The sequence below is a fragment of the Lonchura striata genome, chromosome 5 (genome assembly GCF_046129695.1).
Source record: "Lonchura striata isolate bLonStr1 chromosome 5, bLonStr1.mat, whole genome shotgun sequence".
In the NCBI taxonomy this organism is placed as follows: domain Eukaryota; kingdom Metazoa; phylum Chordata; class Aves; order Passeriformes; family Estrildidae; genus Lonchura; species Lonchura striata.
This window is the reverse complement of record NC_134607.1, coordinates 14,726,853-14,753,850: the sequence shown is the minus strand read 5'-3', so window position 1 is coordinate 14,753,850 and position 26,998 is coordinate 14,726,853. Positions and strand designations below refer to the sequence as shown.

Sequence of the window (26,998 nt, the reverse complement as noted above, 5' to 3'; positions counted from 1 at the left end):
TGGACTTTCAGCTTCTTCCCCCATAGATTCGAAGCCTGAAGATGTGATTTCTAACAGTTCCAAGCCAAGCAAATAATCTTCTAAAAGAATTTTTGCACAAAATGTCACTGTACCTTATTGCTGAATGCAGGATTTAGGGATTTTGAAGTATGCCTGGCAACAGGACTTTCAGAATCTGCAGCATCCTGAAATATCTCATATGGCTGCATGGACTATTTCATGCACAAGACTACAGGTGGGTATTTTGGATGCAAGTCCCTGTGGATGTATCACAGGAGCAGGTCAGAACCTCTGACCACAGAGAGGAAAGGTTAGCTGCTTTTGTGTTCCACATTGTGACCAACTGACAGGACAAACACCAAGTTTGCTACTTGAGTGTAAGCTCAAAGATCTCTGTGTTGGATTGAAATAATTTCTCAGATTTATGATGTGTATATATAGCTGGTGATACAGCCAAAAAAAAAAACCAAAACTGTTCTAGACACTACGGGATCAATACTAAAGGTGCAGGTGAATACTCTCTCAAATGACTGTGGGAAACAAAATAAATCTTAGTTTTGCTGCTTCAGAAAAATGAAATTGTCAAGGTATTTAACTGAAAGCAGCAGAAGTGCTAACTGATCTGAGTACTGCAGGATCAAGCTCCAGGTGCTGCAGGACACTGCATATCCAATGTGAAAAACTTTGGGTTCTTTGAACTGACAAAAAATATCTTTAATTTAGATTATATGTAATAATTTTTTTATTAGAGCTTAAACTTGGTTAAGTATAATCAAGTAGCTATTGTTTAATTTAAATGGCCAGTGATTATTATTTTATAATAAAAACTTACATTTATATAGTGCTGTATATCCCAAAGGGATCCCAGATGATTTTAAAGTCTCAACAATAAAATGCACAACAAAGTGAAACATTAAATACAATTACAGCATTACTAGAAAATATGAGGATATTAAAAATCTGTCTGTCTGTGGCTTGCTTCTGCTCTCATTTAAATTCATTAGCCAAGCTCACTCAGAGTGACTCTGCCATATCTGATTTTGGAAATTTTCTGTACAAGCATGTCCTCTATACTGGAAAGGTAGTAAAGGCTGTAAATACCCTTCTGTTATTTTTGGAGTCTTTTGAGGGGCTAGAGTTGTTTGCTTTCTTGTTTGGGTGGTTGTTGTACACCCTCAGGATGGCTTCTTGTTAGATGGGAGGAGGCTTAACAAATGCCACGTGCCTGCAACATCAGAGTGGGAAGTCAGACTAGTTATTTTTTCATGTAAAAGTCTTGAAGCAGTTTAAAATTCAACCATGTTACAGTAATTTTTGGGTGCTTCATGCTGACAGTGAGGTGAGCAGTGCAGTTTATGCCTCCTGAGCTGCTCTTCCAGCCTTTTGCATGTTGAAGTTTCCCCACCAAAAGGGTTGCCAAGCACTGGAACATGGTGCCCAGGAAATTTTGGGGTCACCATCCACTGAGGGTCTTACAGGATTTAGTGGTGGATTGGCACTGTTAGACCACTGAATCCAGCCCTTAACCTTCAGGGTCTTTCTCAGTCCTAATGATTTGATGATTCCAAGTGCCCAGCTTTGTACTTGAAATCCACATTGCCAGTGCTGAAGGAGGTGAAAACCTGAGGGATGTCAGTGTGTCCTACCACAGCACCTTAGGGGAAGACTGTCCTGGAGCTGCAGGTGGGAGCTGGGGGAGCTCTGCTGTAGCTGCCACCCCCCAGACAAGAGGCATGGAAACCATCCCTGCATTTTAGAGGTGCTGTAAAGGACTTCCAAACCATCATAATGAGAATCACAGAGTTGTCTGGGTGGGGAGTCACTCAAGTGATGGGACTAATTTCATTGCTGACCACAAAAACAGAGCCAGGAAGGCAAATGCTATTTTTGTGGATGGGTAATATAGGTCACTTGCTTTCTGTTGTTTCTTTTCTAATGGCTAATAAATTGTAGTCTAATTCTGAAATATTTCCAGAAACCCTGAATTACTATTTAATTATGAAGTATTTTCAGCTGCTAAGGCAAGTTGTTTGCACCTGAAGATAAAGACTTATGGCTATTAAACATAAATTTGGGACTATGTAAAATGATGTGTAAGCTACTTTTTTTTTTCACTTGTTTGCCAGAGTCCACTGAGATGGTTTTCAGTTTTTGAAAATACTAATTTATCCCTGCCTTTTGGCCACAATATATGAAAACAGTCTACTTCAAATAATTTAGTCTTAAAGCCATAGTTCTTTCTCAATATCTGAGCTTTTCTTAAGTTTCTGTTTTAACACTCATGATGATTGTGTGAAAGTTGTTTGCAGATACTGTCTTGTTTTTCAGATTTGTAATGAAGCATGAGGGATTTTTTCATTTTGTGGCAAAAGTTTTGCATGGGTCTTACTGTGAAGCTTTCAGAATGTCTTTAAGTTGTTTTATTTTTGGAAGCTGGAAGAAAGGGGAATAGTGACTTAGAGACAAGTTTTTCTGCTCCATTTCCTCTATGTTGCAGATGATAAATCTCAAGTACAAATGGTGCTACACCCAAGGCACTGAACTCTAATTTTTGATCCTACATGCACTGGTGGCCTATTTACTAATTTTTAATCACGAATAAATTTGTTGCAATACAGTTAAGAGTCTGATCTCTGAGTGACATTGAGCAAATACTCTCAACTAAAAGTGGACCTTCTGTAATTCCTTTCCACAGTGTTGTGGACCATGCCTTTCCTGATGCCACTACTGCGTGTAACTCATAGGGAAGTGCTGGGAAAATGTTGTTTCTTTCTGAAACTGTATTTAAGAGTAGGGTTAATAATGATGATAATAATAATAGCACTTGTTATCTTTAGACCTTGGGAGAGCATCCAAGTCTTTTCCAAGCTGGACAGTGTCCTGTGTGTCCTGCTCTGTTCAACACAAGCCTGTTATAAATGTTCATATCTGAAAGACAGATTGACCTTCCATATGGGAAGCTGTAGCTTTTCACTTACAGCTTCCCAGCTTTGTAAAGAAACTCCCTCTTATTCTGGTTAAAGTTGTTGTACATTTTGAGGAGTCTGGATAGATTCTACTGGACTAGAATCTAGCCAAGAACATCTTCTCTGGAAAGAAATCAGTATTCTTCCTTAAAGAGGCTTGAAATTTTTTTTTGTGTTTTAAGACTTTATTCAAAAGAAAAAAGCTTAAACATGTCTCTTTTTTTAATGGCCTCGTTATTAGTTGGAGTTTAAGGACTGAAATAGTAATTACTAATCAAAGTTTACCTGTGGGAGCAGAAACTAGATGGAACCTTGTTTCACTTATTTAAACATAAATCTCTACAATTTGAGATTAAATAGATTCCCCCAGGTTACCAGTAGTAACCTTCTCTGTGCCTGTAGGCCATCTACTAAAAAGTGAAAAAATACATGTACATGTTGGTGACAGAGGTGTTACAAATATGTGACTGGCCTTGTTCTAGGCATTGTTACACATTGGTGGATTTTGTGGAGTTAGCAGGGCAATGAAGGGCAGACTGGATGGAATAGTTTTTTTTATTTGTAATAAAACAGATTGTGTTCAAGTAGTTTGAAATCCCAGCGGTGAGGACTTGGGCACAATATCGTCATTGCAGTGCTTTTAGAGCGAAACTAGAAGTAAATACAAGAAAGATTAACTTGAGTTGGAGCTTTAATTTTTATTAAAGTTTGTGGTTTTAGAACAGAGACAGAAAGTGACATGGCATAAGGAATGGCAGTACATTAGTGAAAGTAGGTGTCTGAAAGAAACTAGTCTGTGTTTGTGGGAGCATGAAACTATTGAAAAGAAACTGCTACTTTCACACTGTCACATAAAACTCCCGACGAGCCTGGCAATGAAGCGTAGAGAAACTCTCCCTTGTTTGTCCAAGAAAAACAGTGCATGCAAGAAAAAATAGTATAAATGGCTCTGGGTTTAGTTTCTGTAGTGTTTGATACCAGTCTTGAGGATCTAAAGGAGAGCAGGAAAGAAAGTCCTGGGATTTTGTTATGAAAACTTCTTTCAAAATAATTTTGCAAAAGATCTTTAAAATGGTGAAGAAATCTGTTAGAACTAATCTCAGGAGTGGGAACAACTGTGAATTATTATTACTGCAAATTCTATAAAGCATCTGCTTTGTATGTTTATAGCATGCAGAAAATATAAATAATAGCTGATTAGAAGTCTAGAGTGAGAGCTCTCTGCTTTCGCCCCATGTCAGATAAATCTCCTACCAATGGATCAAACATTTAATCAATCTGGTAACATGGCCTTCAGCACTATAGTATCTGAGTGCCTCCCAGTGTTGGAACACTCAGTAAAGCTTGTTTTTTCTCCAGTTACTCCGTACTCCTTAATTTGATTTTGTTCTTAGTTACACTGACGTAAATCTAAAACTGCTCCACTGATACTGGTAGAGGAAGCTACCATTTATGAGCCTGAAGAGCAAAATCTATCCTCCCCACCTTGCAATTCCTCAGCATTTTAATTAAGTTGTACCATTAATAATATTTATTTGACTTATTAATCTGCTCCCTCATTTATTTCCCCTGTTCTTGCTGCATCTTTTTTTTCTTCTGCCACTTTGGGTATGATCCAAAGTCCACTGAAATGGCTGTCAGTCTGACTGGGGTTCGGTTTCTCACTTTTCCCTCCCTCCTTCAGCTCCTGAACATTCTGTGTGAGTCTGTGGTCTGATTAATTAAAGTTACATGTATAGCTACAATTTTGTGAATAAGCACCTTGCTTGTTACTGGAATCCTAATCCCCAGATTTTCCTTAATAGCCATTGTTTCCCTTTGCTTAGTTTTCCTTTAATGAGAGCTCCCTCTCCTCCTTGTGCCACAGGTGTTGGTCTCAGGTTCAGCATCTCGTATTTTAGGGGAAGCTTTGCTATGAGCCTGACCTGAGTTCTGTAGAAAACTGAGTAGAGAAAACCCCACTTCCCTGAGATTTTTGCTCAGGACACTTGTAATGAATAAGAAAAGGGTTTTGAATGACGTAGTTGTGACTTGTCCTTTGATTTTTCTTTTTTTTCTTTTCTTTCCCCTTGCTACTGTCAGCAGTTGGAAGCAGAAGAACATAAAGAGTTGAGAACTGAAGGTGGGAGACTTGGCAGGTAAGAGGTGTGTTTTGTTCCTTGCCGGGGAGGCGTTTCTGGAGGTGCTGATGTGAACTGATGTGTTGGATCCACTCTGAAAGATGAGGCTGGTGCAGGGCTTGCACAGTCCAGCTGAGTTCCTTGATCCTTCAGTTATTTTGTTTCAAAGGCTTTGCTTTGCTGGTTCCTCACCTGCAACAGGGGCGGAAAAGGTTCCCTGTGGCAGGAGAGTGGCTCAAGGAGAAATGTAGGAAGGGCTGGGGAGTAACGAGCTGGTGTAGAGGTGGCAGAGTGTGTGAGCTTCTTGGACAAAGTTGCCCGGTTTGAGGGCTGGTGTTTTCATTATTTCAAGAAATGTTTTGCTAAGGGACTTGTGTGCTATCTGTAGCTTCACTGCTTTGTCTCCTTTGAAGCCTCGTTTGATTACTCTCATTTCCTGTTCTACATGGTTTTAAAAGGGGTGAAGGTGAAATACAGTAAAAGCAAGATACAACACTTGCTTTCATATAACAACCACGCTGAAAGTACAATAACAACATTGGAAAGCCAAGCACTACTCACTGGATGACTGCGGTTTGCAAAGACAGTTCCTAAGGGCTTACTTGAGGCACATTTAGGGACAAAAGGCTGTTCATGGGAACAAAAGCCCCAACCAGACTGCCAGGTTTCAAACCTTCCTCTGAAGCTTGAAGCACCAAAGTGTTTTTCAGAGGAGGAGCTTGAAGAATTGTCAGTGTAATATTCTGTACCCCTGTTCTTGCAGAAGCTATCCCATTTCCAAAGCACACAGCCTGAGGCAGTCACGCACCAGAGATAAATCAGCCGAAATGGCAAAATACTGGTGGGGTTTGAACAACTGCAGGTAGTTGTTTAATCTCTCACGTGAAGTAATCTTAATAACAGGTATGGCTGCTGATCCAGTCAATTATATAAATTGTCCTGCTGCCTTTCCTGGGCTCTTAGGGAGGCAGAGCTACTGATACCTACGATGTGACTGTGTGCAACTGCAGCACTGTGACTGTCTCAGCTCATCCAAACAGGAAGGGACTGATATGTTTCTGCTTCTCTGCCTTTTATCTGTGGCAAACTGTAGTCAGAATCTTGGATTTTCTACCCCCTTCTCTAAATCTGTAAGAATGCATTTAAATTTTAATATTCAGAGCCCCCAACAATGTCAATAGCACTAAGATAAGTGGTGCCCTGTTTGAAATTCCCTGCTGGGTGCACCTGTCATGCTTTGTCTGATGTTGGGATAATAAGCTCTGTGGGACAGTAAATGCCTCCCTTACTCACCCACACAGCCTTTAGGCTGCTTTTTGGAGGAGGCTTTAAGCAACATGTCATGGGAAAGATCCCAAACTCTCCTGACTGTGAGTTTGCAGGCACATGGAACAAGCTTGGCTCAGGCTCACAGATCAAAATAAGTTTGTGGCTGACAAGAGAATAAATAATTTTCTAATCTGAAATAATCTGGTCCCTTGAACTTCTGAGAAGACTCACCAGTATTATAAATATAGATTAACTTGCAAAATTTTTTTGTCTGAGAATAAAGTATTTGTGTTTTCAGTGTGTGCTACTAATTTACAAGCTGGACATGTTTAGCTTGGAAGAATTTATCTTCTGCATTTGGACATTTGGGTTGGTTTGGTTTTTTTATTTGCCAGCACTTTCTTGTTTTTTTTGCAGTTTTCAAACCCATATGTTGGCATCTGGTTTTTTGCTGTGAAGTGACGTGATCTCCAAGAAAACCAGTAGAATGCATCAGGCTGTCTCCCTGTCTGTACTGGGTCATATGTTTACTATTAAAGCTCAGTTTCTGGGCTTTTTCATAACAGCTTAGTTGTCTGCAGGAACTGGTAGTTAAAGCATGGCAGGCTGCAGGTAATTCTTTAGGCTCAGCCTCTGATTCCACTGCCTTTTATCATGATACATTCAACTTTCAAATATTATAAGTTATTTTTTCACATGCTGCTTTTGATTTTTGTAGATGTGCCTTCCCACACAATCAGGATAGTGAGTGATTTATTATTATAGTTCCTGAGCATGTAAACATTATGTTACTCTAAACTCTGATCATATTTGAACTGGAAGTGCAGGTAAGAATAGAAAGGCATGGATCCCACTACAAAGATGTTGCTGTTAGAGTGGTAACAAATGACATGGAAAAGGTGGAGAAAACAGCTGTCAAATACAGCGTGTTTGTGTATATACAAATGCACTTAGAGAGATATTCCTGCAGTTTAATTTAACATCATAGTAAAAAAAAAAATTACAATAGGAAGATCAATATATAAAAAAATTTGAACCTATGTGGCAGAACTTGTCTTCCTGATAAAAAGTAAAATCAGACAGAGATTGAAAGAGTGGGAATGTTAGTATTTTTTAATGCATAGCTTGTCTTAAAGTCATTAAAATAAATTATTCATTCTTTTTTCCAAATAAAGTAGGAATTTTTTATGACTTATCCCTCTATATGATTTTGATGAGAAAGAGCTGAGTATCAGTAGAGGTGCAGAAACCTCCTCCACACAAAAGTGGTAAAGCATCTTAGATCTCCATGGTCTGCAACTTGTACACCCAGTGTGGGCTGGAGAGAGTAGCTCTATGAAATAAGGAGCTTGTCTGAGGTTGTATTCTTGCCTCAGATTTTACTTCCAGTTGGTAAATAATATAAGCCTTCTTGGGCAAATTTTCACGATAATCCCATTTTTTTGTTGCAGATATAGTTTTTGTCAACCTGAGAATTTAAGTCTGTTTGTGTGGTGACAATGGGAAGTGGGTTGGGAGGAATTGCTGTTTCTGTATTACTTCCCCTCCAAAAAGGTCTCAAAATGAAACCAGTTGCTAAATTGGTAATCTACAAGCTCACAATATTTGCATGCAGTTCTGAGCATGGGTGTGAGAGGGAGGAAGCTCCCGTTCTTGCACGTCATTTATTTTCTATGTCATCCTGAATTTTGAGATCTGAATCTCTTACTTGCATTGATGGCTCTAGTTTTGGGGCTTTTTGGGCTAGTTTTTGTAGAAATCCAAGAGTAAGGCTTGTTTGCAAGAATGGCTTCTGGGTGGGTATCTCTGACTGATTGTTAGACCCACCAGGTCTGAAGAGTATCATATTTATGTCGAGGGAGCAGGTCCAAACCATAATGTCCTGTTTTATTGGAGTGTTCATATGTGAGTTTGCTTACTGTTATGTCAACTGTAAGGACTCTCACCTAAGAAAGTATTAGGATGTTTTAATATCACTGAAGAGGCTTGGGATAAGGTTCTTTTTTGTCCCTTCATTTTGTACTCAGCAGTTGTTCAGGTAACTGAGAAATCTGTGGGTGAATATTCCCTGACAACATAGGTTAAAATCATGCACATTGTCCACATATCCATGAGAATGGGATGAAACAGGAAATGATAACTGAAGACGCTGAGGGCACCAGAAACATGTGTGAAATGTCCTTTCTGCCTGTTCTGACAAACAGAAACTATGGGTTTGTTTCTCTCTTTAAAAAAAAAAAAAAAAAAAATTAAATGCAACCAAGACTAGGTTCTTTAATGTAATCTTCATTAATTTCGGTATCATTAGCTAGGGTGGGTGACCATCTTCTTGCTGAAAAATCACAGGCCATGAAAATCAAGTAAACTCCAGAAGAGCCAATGGATCACATGGTACCTCTTCCTGAAAGCAGTGAGAAAAGGCAGCTGAGTTGGGAATGAGAAGTGGCCCCAGATCTTGGAGAAATGCTGAAAACCTAGAAATGTCTTTGCTCAATCTGCTTGGGATCTGAAGTTATAGCCCAGTGGTCTACCTCCTTGTTTCTGCCTTCTTCTGTGAACAAGTTCTCTGTGCACATGGCTGGATCCTTTTTGCCTTTTTAGTTTAGGTCAGAATGCTCCTGGTCACTTTTCTGGTAAAGTTTTGGCTTGCTTTTTAGAAAGGTTTTTCCAAACAACAAAAAAAAAAAATCTGCAATTAAAAAGCCAAGCTGTCCTTGATGATACATGATTCCTCTGCCATTTTCCTATGAAGAAGTTTGGGGTTTATTTATATGTGTGCCCTGCACTTGGTACACTTTTTTTTAGGCATATTGTTTCCTTTCTTTCTTTAGATAGTGGGAGTAACTGAATCAGCAGTTAAAAACTCAAGCATTTAATTTGTGCTTCCCTATGATAAGTCCCATTCCTGTTCCCGGTCCAGATCTGCAGGATCTGACTGCTCCTGGTGTGTCTGGGCCAGCTGAAGGGCAGGGTTTCTGGAAATCTTTGTTTTTCTTTGACTTTGAGGCTGTGTGTGGGTGTTCACTTCTTGTTCACTTTTTCTGAAATTGGAAATGCTCTTTATTTTAGAAAAAAAAAAAAAAGTAGTTGAGCTCATTTGTCTTCTCTGCTTTCTATGCTTGTTCAATGTTGTCACTTCCACCAGGAGGTGTTCCAGCCTACCAGGAGCTGGTGTGCATTTGAACTGTTTGTCTGAGGTGATGAGTTGGGACTCCTGAAGGTGTTGTGGACACCTCAGAACCTGTGAACATCAGCTAGTGAACATTTGTCATGGTTTTCTTTAAGCATCTCTTAAAAATTAGTTCTGTGGAGCTGTTGAGCTTCGCTAAAATTCAGGATTGATTCAGTGGACAAATCCTGATGTCTCTTCTTGGCCAATAACTTGACATAACTTTGAGAAGTTTTTTACTTCCTTTTCTGCTTCTTGATAGATATTTGTTCAAGTCAGGGGAGAGACCACTTCATTTAGCAATTCCAGTTCTGAAGTACAAGTAGCATTTTTGGTGTTTGCTTATGTGAAAAAAATCACAATTTTAAATTTCTAGAATTTTGATCCCTTTAAAGACAAAGATGTTGAACAGATGAATGGGGCCATATGAGTAAGTAAACATATATAAAAATAGAGTGAATTAATAAAGCAAATTGACTTGGTTGTCGTAAGTATGTGAGAAGATAGATGTGCCTGTTTTTCATGTGGAATTCTTGGTGGTAGTGGAAAGACCAAACCAAGCTGAACCACCTGCTCAAGCATACAGGGCAGGCATGACCTGTGCCAGGGGCTCATTAAGTGTTTGTGTTTGCTCCACAGCTTCTCCAGAGGGACAATCCCAGGTGTTAGTGCCTGTGCTTTGTGGATCCAAAGTGCATTTTGACTGTGGTTTCCTCAGGGAGGAAATAAGATCTTTCAGAAATATCTTGGCGATTTGTGCTGGTTATCTGCCACATAAACTCACCAGGGAGCAGTTCAGAATAGTTATACAGTTATATTTCTGTAGTTCATGTGTAATATATATGTAATATATAATACATATATATTACACATATATGCATATATACACACTATATATATGTAATATATAATACATATATAACATATAATACATATATGTAATATATAATACATATATAACATATAACATCTAGTGGTTACATAGATGTTACATAATATGTAATATATAATACATATATGTATATATATTACATATATATGTTATATATCTGTAATATATAATGCATATATAATATACATAATATAGAATAGCTGTATTGCTAGTTTGACACAGGGAACACCCAGTGCTGAGCATGAAAGAGAACAGAGAAATGATGAGTAAGAGCAAACAAAATAATTTCACACTGAGAGACTTGAAATGAAGTTAAATATTTTTCTGAAATAAAAAAACTGAAAACTGAAATGTATTTCAGGTTTGGTGGTTGTTCTTGCTGCTGTCCTGAGCACAGTTAGAGATTCCCAGTTTGTCTGCTCCATTGCCCTGAAATGCTGCTGCCAGTTTTTAGGAGGAAGGCCAAGTGTTTCTGACATCTCCAAATGCACAGCAGAGCTCTGGCTCTCCAGAATCTGGACCAGCTCCCTGCATTAGGAACAGGAGTCAAATGGGCATCCCTTCTCCTGTGCTAACACACACCCCACCATTAACAGTCTGAAGGCAATTTTCATAAAATACATAACCCTGCTGAGCTAGTCTCAGAAGATAAATAAGTGTTGTAGAAAAGAAGCTTTTGTTTAAAAGTAATTATTTAAACTATGCATTACAGGTAATTTTCCTTTACCAGTAAACCAAATGCTATCAGAATTTCAATAATAGCTTTGTGTTATTTATCTAGATAACATGATACTGTCATTTCCAGGAGCTTAAAATGCTGTTTTATTTTCATTTGTGTCAAATATAAGGGTAAATGAGACCTGAATAGATATTAAAAAAAAATCCAACAACTTGGGTTTTGTATAATTTTCTGAGAGCAGCATTTTGTTTTCCAACCTTTTATAGTTAAATAACAATCTAATGATAGATTCCTAAAATGTGGACTTAAAACAGTAGGGTGAAGAGCATCATCTTATTTTCTGTTTTGGGTAAACATGCTGCATTTCAGAGTTGACAGCAAATACAATTCTTTTGAAGGGATTTGTCAATAAAACCATAACATTGTGGCAACTTTATAATGCTTATGCAGACATAGCCAAACCCTAGGTGCTTCAACCTATATATAGCTTAGGAAAAAAAGTGGTATGATTTTTTACCCAAGAGATTCTTCATTTTCAAAAATTACATTTAAAACTCAGCCTCTGTTTCCTTTCTCTCAGCATTCTTTCTACAGCGTAAACCTCTCTAATGACCACAAAATAATTATGAAGAAGCTGAAACAAAAAAGGGAGGAAAACAAGACTTTTTTAATTCTTGAAGGAGAAACATCTTGGTTTCAGATCTTTAATTGAAAGGATGGCCATTTTGTTTCATTTTGTTTTATTATTATTCTTTCTATTTATGAGTGTTTTTGTTTTCTCTTTCATTATGGACAAGGGAAGGAAGGGCTGCTTCTTTGAGAGCTCAGCAGCTGAGGCCTTGTGGGGTTGCCCCTGTGAGCCTTGGCTGCAGCCTCACTTTCTGGCCAAGAGCCCCGTGGCATGTTTTGGCTGCAAAGGGGTAAAGCAGAAAAGATACCCAAATGCATTAAGGCAAATTTTCAACCCTATTTAGGCCTAGATTCCACCTAATCCCTAACTAGAGGGTTTTTACTGGATGTGTCTATGCCTTCAGGAATACCTAGCCAATTGAAAGTGGAGGGCCCAGGATTTTTAGATCTGCATTTGGCCATGGGCTGCACCATGGTTTCCAATTACCCAAAATTGTGAAAATAGCATTTCCTACTTCAGAGAAGAGTTTTGAGGATCAGTGTGTTCAAGATTGTGGCAGCAGGATGTATCTGTAATGTACATAGGTAATAGATCAATTTAAATGCTTCTAATAGAAGCGAGCACAATAATTCCTGCTCTGTCACAGGAATATTGTGACACTTAGTGCTTGTGATCTATGTGAAAGAGGTTAACATCTTTGGATTAAAAAGTGATACTGCTCTAACTGTGTGAATTATGGACACTCCTGTTTGCACGCTGAATTAACTTCTGGACCTACCCAGGCTGGAATTTTAATATCTGAGTAAAAATTGTTGTCCCTGCCTTGGGAAAATTTTGCCTGTTTCAAGCTGTGCTCGGCTTCCTCCTGTTGGTGCTGTTCTGTGGGGAGGATAGTGATGGAGCACAGAGCAGAGGCAGCTGGTGGCAGGCAGGGGTTTTGCCACCCAAGAGCCCAGCTGATAGCAAGGTACTGCCATGGCTTGGAGCTGGCAGGCAGCAGCCAAAATGCCACCCTTTGGCTGTGGATAGAGATAAAGATTTGTCTCCAGCAAGTGACAGGCGCCAAGGTACTGTCGCCTGTTTTCTAATTTTAGCAAGAAGGCTGGCAGGGATCTCACCTAGACAGACAAGCCTTGTTCCTGCCTAGCCTGACCTGCTGCTGTGGCTCCTGTTCCAAGCTGCCTCCCGGCTTCCAGGGGCTGGTGTGCTGGTGGGAGGAAGAGGGGAAATCCCTGCCCTTCTCTCCAAAGGCTGGGGATACTTCTGAGCCTGCTGGAGACAGCAGAGCTGATCCCTTGTACCAGCTGTGGGAAGAGAGATGCTCGTAAGAATGTTACTGCTAATGCAGGGCTTGGGCTGGGTTGGGAAGACTTTGGAGTCTCCCACACATGAGAAGCTCCTGCCTGCCCTCTAGTCTGGTGCCTCGGGTGTGGTTCTGCTGCAGTAGCAGAAGAGGAAGAGGCGTTGCAGGAGATCCCCAAAAGGGAAAGAGAGCAGGTCTTCCCCCCTACAAAGTGACTGGGGCGTGTCGATCATTACACAGGATTTTCTGCCAAATTGCTCTGACTTTGGCTTTTGACTTTGGAAATAAGTGTCTAGAGAAAGGTAGGAAGAAGCCTGAGATAATTTTGTGTCACCTTGATTTCCAAGTCACCTCCACAGCTTTGAGGCTGTGCTCTGCCCTGCATCCACCTCTCTGCCTGTTGCAGAGGGGTGTGAGATTCACTCTAGGGAACAGTGCAGCATTTTGTCATGGTTTAGCTCACTCGGTTCATTGGCAGCTCAGACAAACGCGAACAAGGCACTGGCTTTGAGTCTGAGACAGAAAATGTGCTCTGTCACATTTTGAAAATATCTGTAAGGACACTGCAGCCAATAGCGCAGCTGTGTTTTTCCAATAGCTCATGTTCATATAGAATGAAATGAAAAAGAGCCTATTGGTGTATATTATTACCATATTATTAACACTGGATTTTATTTATTAATGTGTTTTTCATTTGTGTATTAATGACATGGGAAGTATTTAGCTATTCTGGGCTTTACACAAATAATTATTGGGAGTGTTCTTTTGTCTAATAGGTTTGGAGGTGGACAATGCAGAATTAATGTTTATCACATCTATCAAAGATCATTTTTACCATCTCCACTAAAAGCTATACTTGCTCCAAGCACATCTTGATTGATGGAGGATAAGTTCTGCCATTTTGAGAAGGGTAGTTTTTATTTATAATTGTGAATGTGTTTAGCCACATGAGGCTGTCAATCAGTGAGACGAAAGCCCAGTAGGATTATTTCTGTAAGTGGCCAATTTCCCCCACCCTTTCGCTCCAAATCAAGGACAGATGAAAGGTCATGATTAAAACAGTGATTTTTCCCTAAATTGTAAGTAACAGTTTGCAACTGTTTTTTTACCAAGATGTCAAAACTGTATTTTATCTTGGGAAAAGGGGGAAGCAAGAAAATTATAAGTTCTTGAAAATGTTGGCGATTTTCCAAATGGTTGTGTTGAAATATATTTTAATTATTGTACTTGTGTCAGTTCCTAGCAAGAGTAAAAGGGGGGGGTGGGGTGGGAATAATTCAGTACAATATTATGCAGCAATGGATTAAACAATTAATGGTGAACCTCTGTATCCTATTAATATATTTGAGTTCATTATTTCAACAAATTGTTTTATGAGCCAGTGACTAGTGGATTTAACCATTTATTTTATAGTCAAAACAGAGGAATAATTGTCTAGTTGGAGGGTCTTTGTGTGTATGAATCCATCCAAGGAATTAACCTGAGACTGCCAAATAATGCAGAACATCATCAGGAGGTTATTTTGTCCCAAGAGTTTGGTTTTGTTATGTGCACTCATGGAATTTTCAGTCTGGAAGGGTTTTGGCAGCTGTCTGATGACCATGGCAGCAGCCACCATCACTAAAATTGAGGAGGGCTTTGGTGTAATCAGTAATTCCCTGAGAAGTCTCTCAGTTGGCATTGTGGTGTTTTTCTTCTGGATATGTGCTAGCCACTACGAGTCAGAAATAACACTTCACTGATCATAGCATTTAGATAATCACCCAAATAAATACTTATCTGGGCTCAATTTGGTCTGTAAGATCTATTAACAATGGCCAGCTAAAAAGGCATTCTCAAGAAGTACACCAGGGCAAATCATCTGAACATGTGAGGATGTCACTGATTTTTCTCTTTGCAGTTCACCTTAGAAGCTATCTGGTCCCTCATAATACCCTCATGGAGTTTGGGCCAGTGGTGTCTTCATAAATATTACTTGTGTAAAATATTTTCTTCTCAAATTAGGCATGGAACCAAGATGCTGTCCTTTTGTATTGTTAGGTAGCACATTTATCTTGATAAACAGGGTTAAACGGGTAATATTCTAATCTCAATAGCTTCTGGTTTTCCATTTCATACTTTTTCTGTGATGCTAGGATTCCCTTTTTTGCCTAAAAGAGCCCTGTGCCTTTGTAATGCCTGATAAAATGAGTCATCTTCCACCACAGCAAGGGATGTGTAAATGTAAATTTTATCACTGATGATGTGAGCGGTACAAGTAAGACTGGGTGATTTCAGCCATCTTTGCACTGCTGCACAATTAATCCACAAATTTGATAATGCACAGGACCCATGCATCAGGTAGAGTTGACTGTTTAGAGGAAGGTCAGTGAAGTAAGTAATTTCTGGGCTTATTTCTAAAATCCTCTCAAAGAAATATCCCGCACTTAACATACATGCAGTTTTTATGACTGTGTTTTGCCATTTCCTTCCATTTGTCTGTGCTAAGCTATTGTGAGTCACAAATTTAAGTGAAGAACTTCCCTTTTCTATTTTTTTTCATGTGAGCAGATGATGGGGTGCCACCATCCTTACAAAATTTTAGGTCAGCTAAGAAAATTGGCTACTGGCTTTGGTTGTATTTTGGCTTTCTCTCTTTTTTTTTTTTTTTTTTTTTTTTTTTTTTTTTTTTTTTTGGTGTTCATTTTTTCAGAGTATGCAAATATTTTTTCTGTAGTCACTTATAATGATAGGCAGGATGCTGAAGCAACCTCTGAAGTGTCTGTGGTGGTTGATGAACTGACAGTAAATTCTGCTGTTCTCTTACTATCTCCATCTGGGTGAGTCACACAAATACCAAGTAACAAGTGCCTCGTGCCATGCTTGTAGAACCTGAGTGTAGCATGGGATGACTGTTCTGAGGATCTCTCCTGAGAATAGATGCACAGATGTGTTTCTGTGAGCTGTTTGTCACTGCTGGGGAGAAGGGGCAGAAGCAGAGATGTTGTCCAGGATGGTTTTGAAGCAGGGTACTCTGCCATTTCTCCTCCTAGCCTGGGTTCACTGAAAGCAAAGCTCTTCTGACGTTGATTTATTTGTTGACTTCTTTTCAAACGGCAGAATGAAATTAGAGGGAGGTGGAAGAGTTGAAGGTTTGGATGCCACCTGAGAAGTATATATCTGGGGTCCTAATTGTCCTTTGTACAAAAATTAACTGCAGGCTAAAAGTCAGTAAGACCATTGATGTGAAGAAAACCAAGTGTTGGGAACACTTGCAGAGTGTGCTGTATAAAAATATAATCAGCATGACATTCAAAGTGATGAAAACAAGTGGAAAAAGTAAATTTTTACATGCAAAACCCTTCCCTTTGGGTAAAGAACAAAAAAAAAAAAAAAAGGATTATTTGTTTCATAACCTTTTCTGGAACTCTGAAAGGATTTATAGACAAGGTGTGCTGTGTACAAGAATTTTTACTGTCTGCCTTGCTATTTAATTAAGGCCCTAGTCTACCAAAAAAATTGATAACGTGAGCCATTCCTTTGCAGCCGTCCTGGGCTTGTGTGTTGTGGAAGTCAGATGTAAATTCTGGCTGAATTGGACCCTTATGGAGGCAGTGTTCAAATGGCCTGTGAGGAGAAGAGAAACCATTCAGGTTGTGGGCCTCTGCCTGCTTGAGAGTCCTTCCATCATCGCTCTAATTCTCTGAAAGCAAACTAATAAAACTTCTCATTGACTTGCACTCGTGTGTGCTTTCAGCAGTTATTTACAGTCTACCAGCAGCAGATTAAAAATCAATTAAAATCCATAGAAAGAGTCAAAGTTACATGCTCCTCTTTTCTGGTAATTTTTTTTTCCCAAAGATTTTATATTAATACTTGCTGCTTGGTATTACTGAAGATAATGAAGCTGATTTAGACAAAGTCTGTGCATCTTTAACTCTACAGAGCTGTGCATCTTTACCTTTACAGAAGCCCTGCTAAGAACCTCTCATCCTCTGTGCCTCTTGGCCTCTGTAGAAACAGGAGAATTTATGCAATTCATTTAACTGAAATGGAGATGTTGAAAGCTCTCCAATACTGTCATGATGGATGCTATTGCAAATGTGTAGGGAAAACAATAATCCTAATGATAAAATGATAAGAATAATACCAGTATGTTAGAGTGAAAAGTGAATGTTAGTACTGCTTATACATTAAAATAAAGGAGAGTTTGATTTGTGTTCCTGACTTTCCACAGAAGCACTGCAGATTAGTTTGGTTCCACAATTAGTTGGTCCCACAATTCATGTTTAGGGGGGTGCTGATCTGGGACTGCAGACACCCAGTTCTGCCAGCAACATGTTCTTGGGATCTCAGAGCATGCAGTGGTATTTTTCTTGAGTTTCCTCTCCATCTGTTTGCCTACCATTCTTTGCAAGTCTGATCTGTTTATACCATTAGACGCTCAAACATAGGGCTGCTTTTTAATTTCTTTATAAGCGTGTGCTCCAAAGATTATTATACCATTGAATAGTCATGATACTTGCTCTAATGTAATTCATGTGTAGATTCAAAGGATGTAATCTACATTTCTAATTACTGTTTTTATTAGTCCTTTCTGTTTCTTATCTTAATGCAACTTTCATCTAAAATTTACAGTCCTAAAGGAGCCATGACTTCAGTGCATTGCAGTGACACTCAGGGATGAACCACAAGAGTCAATGCTGATTGCATAGCTGAGGCACAAAGCCCAAGCACTGAGAAACTGGGGGGGGGGGGGAGAGGAAGGAGCAGGGGGAAAATCATAATTAACTTGTCCAACCTTAATTTAGTCCTCTTAATTTAGTGCTTAAGCTTGTTTGTAGACTGCTTCATTTGATACAGGATAAAGATTATGCTGATGGGTGACTTCAGAAAACTAAAAAGGAGTTGCTTTATCAATATGGAGTCATACACAGAGTAAATAAAGCCAGGCTTTTTCAACAAATGCTGAAAATAAAATATGAAATTACTTTGTTAAGACAGCAGGCTCTATCCTGAGTGTGACATTTTAGGTAAAAAAGACTGGTGTGATATATTTATATTATGCCATGATACATCTGCACAAGACAACTGAGTTAAGATTGCACAGTCCACTTAAATACCACAGGTCTCTCTTTGGATTCTTTACCTTGCAGCCTGGATAGTATTTATGTATGTCTGGTGAGGAGAAGAGAAATGTCACCCTGTCCATCACCTTGACTCTCTGCTGTTGTCCTTGTGAGCCTCACTTCCAGCTGCACTGATTCCTGCCCAGAGCTTGCTGTCCTCATCTTCCTGGAGAGGGGAAGAATTGTCAGAGTGCTGGGGAGGGAGGGCAATGTTTTCTGAGTGGTTTTCCTTGTTTGCCCATCTCCACCAGTCAATTGAGGGCTTGTCCGTACTGTTGAGGGTGGTCTTGCTTTAATGCCTTTTTTCCCTACTCTGTTCCTTCTCATCTCCACTTCTCCATGGATCCTGTCACTCTCTGCCTGTCTTGCTCTTCTAAGCTGTTGATTCCAGTTTTTACAGTCTCACTCTGCCCTGTAGTAGCCCATAGGTACCGTCTCATATTATGCATCTTCCCGAGCTCCAGATGCCAAAAATCCTGTTCTCTTGTTCTGCACTGCTCTCCTTTCCTCACGGTGAAGGCAGTGTGCACTGACAGCAAAGCCAAGCCCACCTCTTCATGGGTGCCTGGGGCTCAGGGAAGTTTGGGGCACTGTGCCTGGTCAGCCTTGGCCATCAGGGATGGGGAGGCTTCTGCCCACTGAAGGTGGCATCTTCACACTTACATGTTTTCCTTCATCTGAGAATGTTTTTGGAGTCTTTTCTGTACCTGCAAAAAATTCAGATGTTCTCTGATCTTTTTGCCTAACTCCTTCTCCAGGTTTGCATTGTAAGTGCTAAAATATGAATTTGCTGAAGTTATTATATTAGGATACTGAATTTCTTTTGCTTTCCTTTTTGTTACTATGTATACCTCCTAAAATCTGTCAAAAATACGTTTTTTTGAAGCTGTACAAAAACACCGTTGCTTTCAATAGTGCTACCATTTCATTCTTGGAACATCATGTTGCTCTACTGCTTTCAGGATTGGTTTGGCTGGCTTTTTTATGCTAAGCCCTGACTCATAACAATTAGCATTACCTATGTGCTGAATTTATTTCTCAAATAAATAAATAATTTTTTCTGAGAGGGATTGTACTTCCCAACTGAGACTGCTCATGTGTTGGAGTATTGGATAACCGAGGGTCAGAGCCTGTCCTCCAACCTGATCCTGTTCAAAAAGATACAAAACCAAACTGACAAGGTTTTCACTTTTATTTGAATCCCAATAGCTGTATTTCCAGATAAAATTTAAGGTTCCTACATTTCTGAGTTATTGTAACATAAAATATTAACTGCTGTACTAGAGCTATACACTCTTTCAGTTCTTTCTCAGCATATAATTTCTCTTTTTAGATATCTGACCTTTCTGTAATTCTTCTAATTTATGGAATAGTGCAATTTATCTTTTCTTTATCATCTTACTTAGGGTGGCTGAGTGGAATGATGGAGGAGATGCATATATCTTCTCGTTTCTTTTTTTTGACTCAATGTTAATCATTATTTTCAATATCATTTAATCTGTGGAAAGTTTCCCCATATGTCAGGCGTATTTTAAACATTCAGCAGAGATCTGTGCTACAGTAAACCCTTTCAGATATGATGCTCAGCAAAGGGCAGAGTTCAATCTACACCATTTGTGAAGGTGAAGCTTTTCCAAATGCTGTTCTCTAAACAAATACCAAACCTGTGTATTCTTGTTTTGTTGAACATGTAAATCAGGTTTCCCTGTGTATATAATTTCCCTCAGAAGTCCACTTTTTGTGTTGTCTGCAGAGAAACTCAAAGCTCTTAGCAGATCTGTGCTGTGGTACCCTTTGTTACAAGATATTGTGAGTATAAAAAGTGTTTTCAAGAACTTTCAATTAAGTACTGCTAAGCACAGAGATGCAACCTGGAATTGAGAAAAGCCTCTTGTCCGGCATCCCTCCTTGAAAATAATCTTTCTCTATATTTCAGTGCATATTGATTCTCAAATTTATCAATGATTGTTTTAAAGATCTGGCCTCAATGCCAAAGAGTTTATTAAAAAAATGTACAGCAAGCAACTATAAGAATACTCCATTACTGTAGAAGCTTTGATTATTTTGGCTTCCTGCAGAAGTTTATTAGTTTGCTGCGAATGTGGAACCTAAGAGTATTTCGTTTTCTTTAGCAAAAATGTTTTGGATGTTAATTGAATGTAAGAGGGTTTGTATGCTAATGGAATGGAGATCATGAGGAAAACAGGTATTCCTTAACTTTCCTCTTTGCTGTGAATAATGCTATTTATGCTAAGGTTGTGTACATGTGCATGTCTTGGGAAAAGGATATGGGATTACTTATTAACAAAGAAATGGAATTCCTTTTCACAGGGAATTAGAATTGTGACTCCAGACTTGCTAATTTAAATAACTTGCAGGCTAAACAGACTTTTATAAAGCATTAAATGATATTATGTCTTGTGAGCATTAAACACATTTTCTGAAAATATTAATTTCCCATTGGTTTTCTTGCCTCCTTCTTGTTGCTTTAATTTCAGACTGCCTGATAATCCATCCTCCACACACCAGAGGTTAGGGATTTCTGAGACTGCTCTGGTGTCTGGCTTTTCCAGCCCTGTTCCCCTCTCCCTGTGGCTTTTACCTCTGTTCTCATTAGCAGTAGATGTTCACTGCGAGCATGGATTCAGGATGAGGACACCAGTGATGAATTCAGCAGCCTGATACCATCAGGGGTACTGTACACCCTGAGTGGGGTACCCTGGCAGCTGCAGGTTTTCCCAAATCCCAAAAACCTGGCAGTGTGTTGCTTCTGCACTGCAGAAACATGAGGGAGATACCGAGAATCATTGGTTTTTAGGGGAAATCAGTAACAAATGTTCCAACTCCAGAGACTGGTACACATCAGTCTGTTTGACGTGTATTTTAAAGACTGCCCAAAGGAAATGTTTACCTTTTTCTTGAGAAGGGGAGGGAGTTGGAATAAGTTGAAATTCCATATTTATAACTGCACCTTCAGCAGCTACAAGCCTGAAAAGTTTGATTCTAATCTTAAATGCTAGTGTGTGGGGCAGTTTTATGATTATTTAGAGAATCACAAAACAGCACAATTTGGAAGGGAGCTTGAAAAATCACCTGATCCAGCCTTTCTCATTAGAGAGTTTTAAGATGAGATATTTTTGGGGAAGTCCACCATGGCAAGCAGTTTTCTGTATGAAGAAAAAGGAAATGCTTTAAAATTGAGCAGTACAGCTCACTCTTATCCTGAAGTCAAACAGTTCTGCAGGCTGTGCTCCATCCTGACAGGTTCATGAAAGTATGAATGAAATATGGTTGTAATCTTGGACATTGGTTATATAGCTCCTATTAACTCATATTGGCTACTGATTATGCAATTTCTGTGCTGGTCACTTCGATTAGCCTTGATCAATTGAAAAAAAAATCAATTCACTCTCCTGGTTTTAATTTTGATAATTCAAATTCATGGTGTTCGTCATCTGCTTTGTTTGATGCTATACATAAATCAAGGTTATAGACGAAACCAATTCCTGAATGAAAAGTTTCAATTTTCTTTTCTTTTTGGCTACAACTATGCAAAGAAATAATCATTTGGGCAACTAATATGCCTAAGTATCCTTCAAAAGGAGCTGTGATATATTAGAGCTGTTCAAATGTCCTCACAAATCATGTTGCCTTGCAGCTTTGATCCTGAAATATGTGAAATGATGTCTGATTTATGCCACTGATCCTTCTTTTAGATAGTTAAGTGTTCTTGCTTAATGTTATTAAATAAGTTCAAAGCAGCAAATAGCCCATTCTGGGCTGAGGACATTTGAAAAATAGCCCTCTCAGCAGGCTGCATATACAGTATAAGTTCTTTAGTTTTTTCCTTTGTGAAGTTTGTTTTTGTGTGTGTGTGTACAACAAGCTACAAGAACTTTCTTCTGCCCATATCTTTGGCTATAATGCTTTTAGTTTTGTGGTTGAGGTCCCTGCCCCCCCACCCCTACCCTCTTAATAGCTTTCTCCTGGGCTTTGTATTCATTGGCGTGTTTCAGGAGTGTGTGTGTGTTGTGGGGTACACAGAAAGAACTTTGGGACAATATGGGGGAGATGTCTCAGTCTCCCCTAGACTGATACAAAGTGCAAACTAGCAAACTATGATATAAAAAAATCTGCAAGACCCAGCTGAAGCAGTAGAAGAAAATAAACCCTCTGAGAGTGTAAATTATTGGGTCAAATTTACACTCAAAAGGAGTGGAGCAAGTTTGACTACTTTTAATGAAAAATCTATCTATACATTGCCACTTCTGTTTTAACATGCAAAAAGAAGGAGAGAGATGAGAAAATTATTGATTCTAAAATATTTATCAGTATAAATATTCTGAACTTGCATCAGAATACTGAAGTGCAAATCTCTCCAGGCATAAGGGTTGCATAGGAATCACATCAGCTCTAAATTTAGTAAATCTTTTAATGGAAATGTCACACACTTCAGACACAAGATTTAGGGATTTTAGTATGTTATAGGAACTTTATAACTAACATTATGCTTGGGAAATTTCAGTAGAAAATATTAAATCAGAATTTCCAGTGGGATGTGATCCTTGTTGAAGCAATGATCACTGTCTCCATCACCTTCTGCTGGAGATCTCTGTGTTAGGGAGAACTTCCCAATGTTCTCCAGCAATGGCAGTACCTCAACATCAAGCTTTCAGATACAAAATAGAAAACAAAGAAAAAATTTGAGCACCAGATGCCATCGTTGTGCTCTCTAGTTGTGTTGATTTTGATGTTTACCTTTGTAAGGATATAAATATTTAAATTTTCTAAGTATAAAAATATTTTTTGTGAATAAATACATACGTTTGTACTCGCTTTTTAATTTTTTTTTTTTAATGCAGCATCCTGAGGAAATCCTGAAGAAAGAACAGGATAGCAGGTAGAGGCTCAGCAGTTGGTTGTTTTAGTGACTTTTTATCTGCTCTTCATGCCAGCTATTTAACTTTCCTTTGCCTGCTTGAAAGAGGTTATTACCCTGAGATTTAGGATGCCTGGATTGATGGTCATTCTCTGCCATGAGAAAGCATCATCATTAAATCATTTGATGTCTTCTTTACTCACAACTGTGGGTTGTGTGTGCTAAATCACTTCAAACTTTTCTACTTGTACCCATTAAAGGGTAGGAGGAGTTCAGGCACTGCTGTGGTTTTAAGGAGCAGTGGAAGATGGAGGTGCTCCAGAGGGATTCAAACAAGGGCTTCCATCTCTGACTCTGTCCAAATACTCTGGTGTTCCCAGAGCATTCAGTTCAGGTGTGTTCCCAAAGGGTGCAATTTACTAATTGTGTTTTCACAAGGTATTAGACCATTACATTCATGGAGAGATGGGTTGCATTGTTTTAGACGTTTGGTCTTTTATACTTCTTTAAAATAAATATATCTTAAATAATAAATGAAACCACAAAAGACAGCAAGAGTATTTTTGTGTGTGTGCTGGAGGCTGTTACTTTAGATGTTGGGAAGCTGCTTTTCTGCCACCCAAAGGACCCTGAGCACTGGATTCTGTCTAGCCTGGACCGACAGATCCAGTCATTAGTGAACAGCAGAAAGCAGGAGAGACGGGGAGGGAGAAGAGGGTGTGCTGGAACTCCGTTTAATTCTGCAGTGTCACATCAATCTGCCCAGTTAAGTGATTGAAGGAGAGAAACGCAGGCTGCAAAAGAAACTGGGCCCTGATTTGTTCAGGGTCACCAGCAGTGGTTTGAAACCATCTTGTTTGCAGATAGTTCTTTCATGTTATTAGGCTGTCAGCCGAGCGCCCGGGTGAGATTTATGGCCAGGAGCGGGGCACGTGCATGGGGCACAGCGCCATTCTTGGGCACACAGCGATCCATGCCTGGCCCATCCGTGACTGACTGAGCTCTGCTGCCTTTGTCCAGCCCCACTGAACCTCCTGCTGCCTTTGTCCAGCCCCACTGAACCTCCTGCAGCCTTTTCCTGTTGCTGTAAAAGGGGCTCCAGCAGAAGGTGGAGCAGCGAGTGGGAAAAGGTTGCTCGTGGCAGCGCAGACTCAGTGAACTTGGCTTGCTGGCTGTGAAATGATGGAGTGAAACTGTTTATTGGGCAGGGCCCATGTTTAACTTGCTGGTGCCTTTCAAGCAATTTTATTTACTGTAATGTTGTCAAAGCCATTGGCTGAATGTTCCCTTGTCGCTGGTATCCTCATAGAGAAACGTGTTCTTGAAGAGAGAATTTAGAGATAGCACTGGTTTGCCCTGAGAGTGAAAATGTTTTTGTTTTTAAAAACAAGCAACACAAATAAAAACAAATATTAAAACATAAAAAAGGAGAGGGCATCACTTGATCAGCCCAAGATTAAATTTAAATTAACTTTGGGTATTTAGTAGGAATTGGAGTTTTTATTTTACGCAAGTGTGCAAATTTTGAAATACTGGATTTTTGAAATATTGGACTTCAATAAATTCCTTTATTTTTTTGGAAGTTAGTTATAATTCAGAAAACAGTTTTCTGGTCTTCTGTTTACACAGTTCCTAGTTGTGCCAAGGTCAAGGCATGCATTTTTTAAAAAGATGACTAAGAAAATGTTCATTGTCATAGGATTGTCAGCTTTCAACTGTGGTGACTTTAAAGCCAACAAAATAAACTCCAGCAGTAGAGGAGTTGGTGAATGGTTCTGAAACAGTGTCACAGGGTTCAGCCATTTAAGTTTTACAATAGAAAGGTCTATTTGTGTTTAGTTGTCTGTAGGTTAAACGAGTAAATAGAAATTGCTGATACATTATCATTCATTGAAAAATCAAACTTTATTGCTGATCTGGCATAATTTGCGTGTTGGATTTGTTTCAGCCTAGTTAAGTTAATCAACTTAGAGGAATAAACCTGTTCATAAATGGTTTTAATAATCTGCCAACACCTTTGGTATCATGGTAGGTTTCACATGCTTGACCATGACTGTGTTCTACCACAATGTGTATAATTTTCAGATTAATGTTTAAAAATTCTGAGATATTTTCTTAATTATTTTCTAAAAAACAAACCTTCAAATCCTTCCTTAGTTCTCTTTTTTTATTGAATCACCAAGAAAGCACCTGTTCTTTTTATCTGAGATAATTGTGCACATTTTGACCCTATAGTAATCTGATACATTTCAGTATAAATGAGATCTTGGTTGTACAGACACAAAGATGCCATTCTTTCTCTATTTATGTAAGGATATTGATGAGAATCTGAGGTTATTAAAGCTGAGTAAAATACTACTTTTCAGTAGAACTTTCTCTAACAAAGTCCTACCAACAGCATGACTGGAAGAAGTGTTTAAATCATCTTTAAGTCTTGGCAGACCATCAGCTTGCCCCGTGGCTGGTGTGGCCACAGCCCTGCTGTGTGACCTTGCACCAGACCTGTGCTCCCATCTGCTCTCTGTGCTCCTGATGCAAAATCCATGATGGGCTGTGTCGCTGTTGAGGCAGGACGGGAATGAGAAGACTCTGACTCAAAGTTGTGAGAGTAAAACTCCAGTTTATTCAAAATACACTGCTCTTTTATACAGAGCTTCATGAAGGCCAACTCCATTGGTCCTGAAGTGAAAACAACCCACACTATTCGTGCAGAGTGCTTGACGCACAGTGATAGAACTTAACTATAAACAATGTGAACGACAAGAGAGAGAAAGAATTATTTACATTCTTCTCCGACTCTTTCCCAGGCTTCTGCCTAGCTAGAAACTCTTGTTTCTCTCTTTGAATCCGAGACCCACAGGCTGGTTGGAAAACACCTGAGATCCTTAGGTGGAGAACAATCTGTAGGAGAGCAGCACTTGAATTACACCACATAGTAGCTAATTTGATTGACAGAACATCTTGCAAATAATAGCTTGTATATATATATATATGTGTCTGTATATATGTATTTATAGATAAATATATATATTTATATATAATATATAAAATATATTAGATATATATTTTATGCATATGTAGCTTCAATTTAATTTTGGTCCAAAAGTAGATGAGGTTTTAGGTGGTTTTGTGCAAAAATGTTAACAATTATAATGAAGATATTTTCATTAAATCCTGAATTTTACCAAAAAGAGAACTTCAGCTACTTTTGAAAGAATAAGTCGTTCTGATGAACTGCAGGTAAACACAGTTTTGGGATTTATAAAGGAGGAGCTTAAGAGACTTTGCCTGGGCACAAAGGGATGGTATCAATGCTGCTAGTTATTTGTTGTGCCATCTAGCAAATAAGATTCATGGTATAAATAATATTCTGCCTGTTGATAAACATTAAATGTGGAGATAATTGTTGGTAGAGAATGTTCAGTATGTTTCTTAAGCAGTGAAAACTATTCTAAAGGCAGAGTTCTTGGAGAAGAGAAAATGAGCTATATACCCATGGGATTATTTGGGGCATTTGCTTGATTCAATCAACTCTTGAAAGCTGTCCTGTCTTCTTTAAATCCATGGTAGCAGTTACTGTATTGTTTCGTTCCCGATTTTAAATGATTTCTGCCCCTACTTTTCAGTTGCTCACACTTAGGTGAAATTAAGAAATCTAACTGTTGGGTATTAAGTTTTAGACCTGCTGAAATAGCTCTTCCTGCTTGCATCCTTATGGTCTCATTAAGATGATGCTCACAGCATGCCTGACTCTGGTGAATATTTGCAGACCTCATTTGCCTACATTAGAGACAAAAAGCTTTAAAAAAATCCTTCTTGAGCAATAAACGGCTGAGTTTGTCAGTATCAGTGATCATAGGGCTGGTGTCTCCCAAGGCAAGGGCTGAGTGCTGCCCTTGGAGTTCACTAACTATTGAAGCCCTGCATCCAAGGCCTTGCCACTGCTGGGATGACACTCTAGGTCCCTGGCTTTGAGCTGTGG

General features: G+C 39.0%; 1 protein-coding gene across 5 annotated transcripts in view; it reads left to right on the top strand.

Moving 5' to 3' along the window:
• SOX5 (SRY-box transcription factor 5) overlaps nt 1–26,998 on the top strand; it is a 609,634-nt gene that overhangs the window by 174,173 nt on the left and 408,463 nt on the right. For all 5 annotated transcript variants that reach the window (XM_077783333.1, XM_077783325.1, XM_077783327.1 and 2 more), the window contains one exon: nt 5,049–5,104. The gene's annotated coding sequence lies outside the window, so the exon portion shown is untranslated. The remainder of the gene's footprint in view (nt 1–5,048; nt 5,105–26,998) is intronic.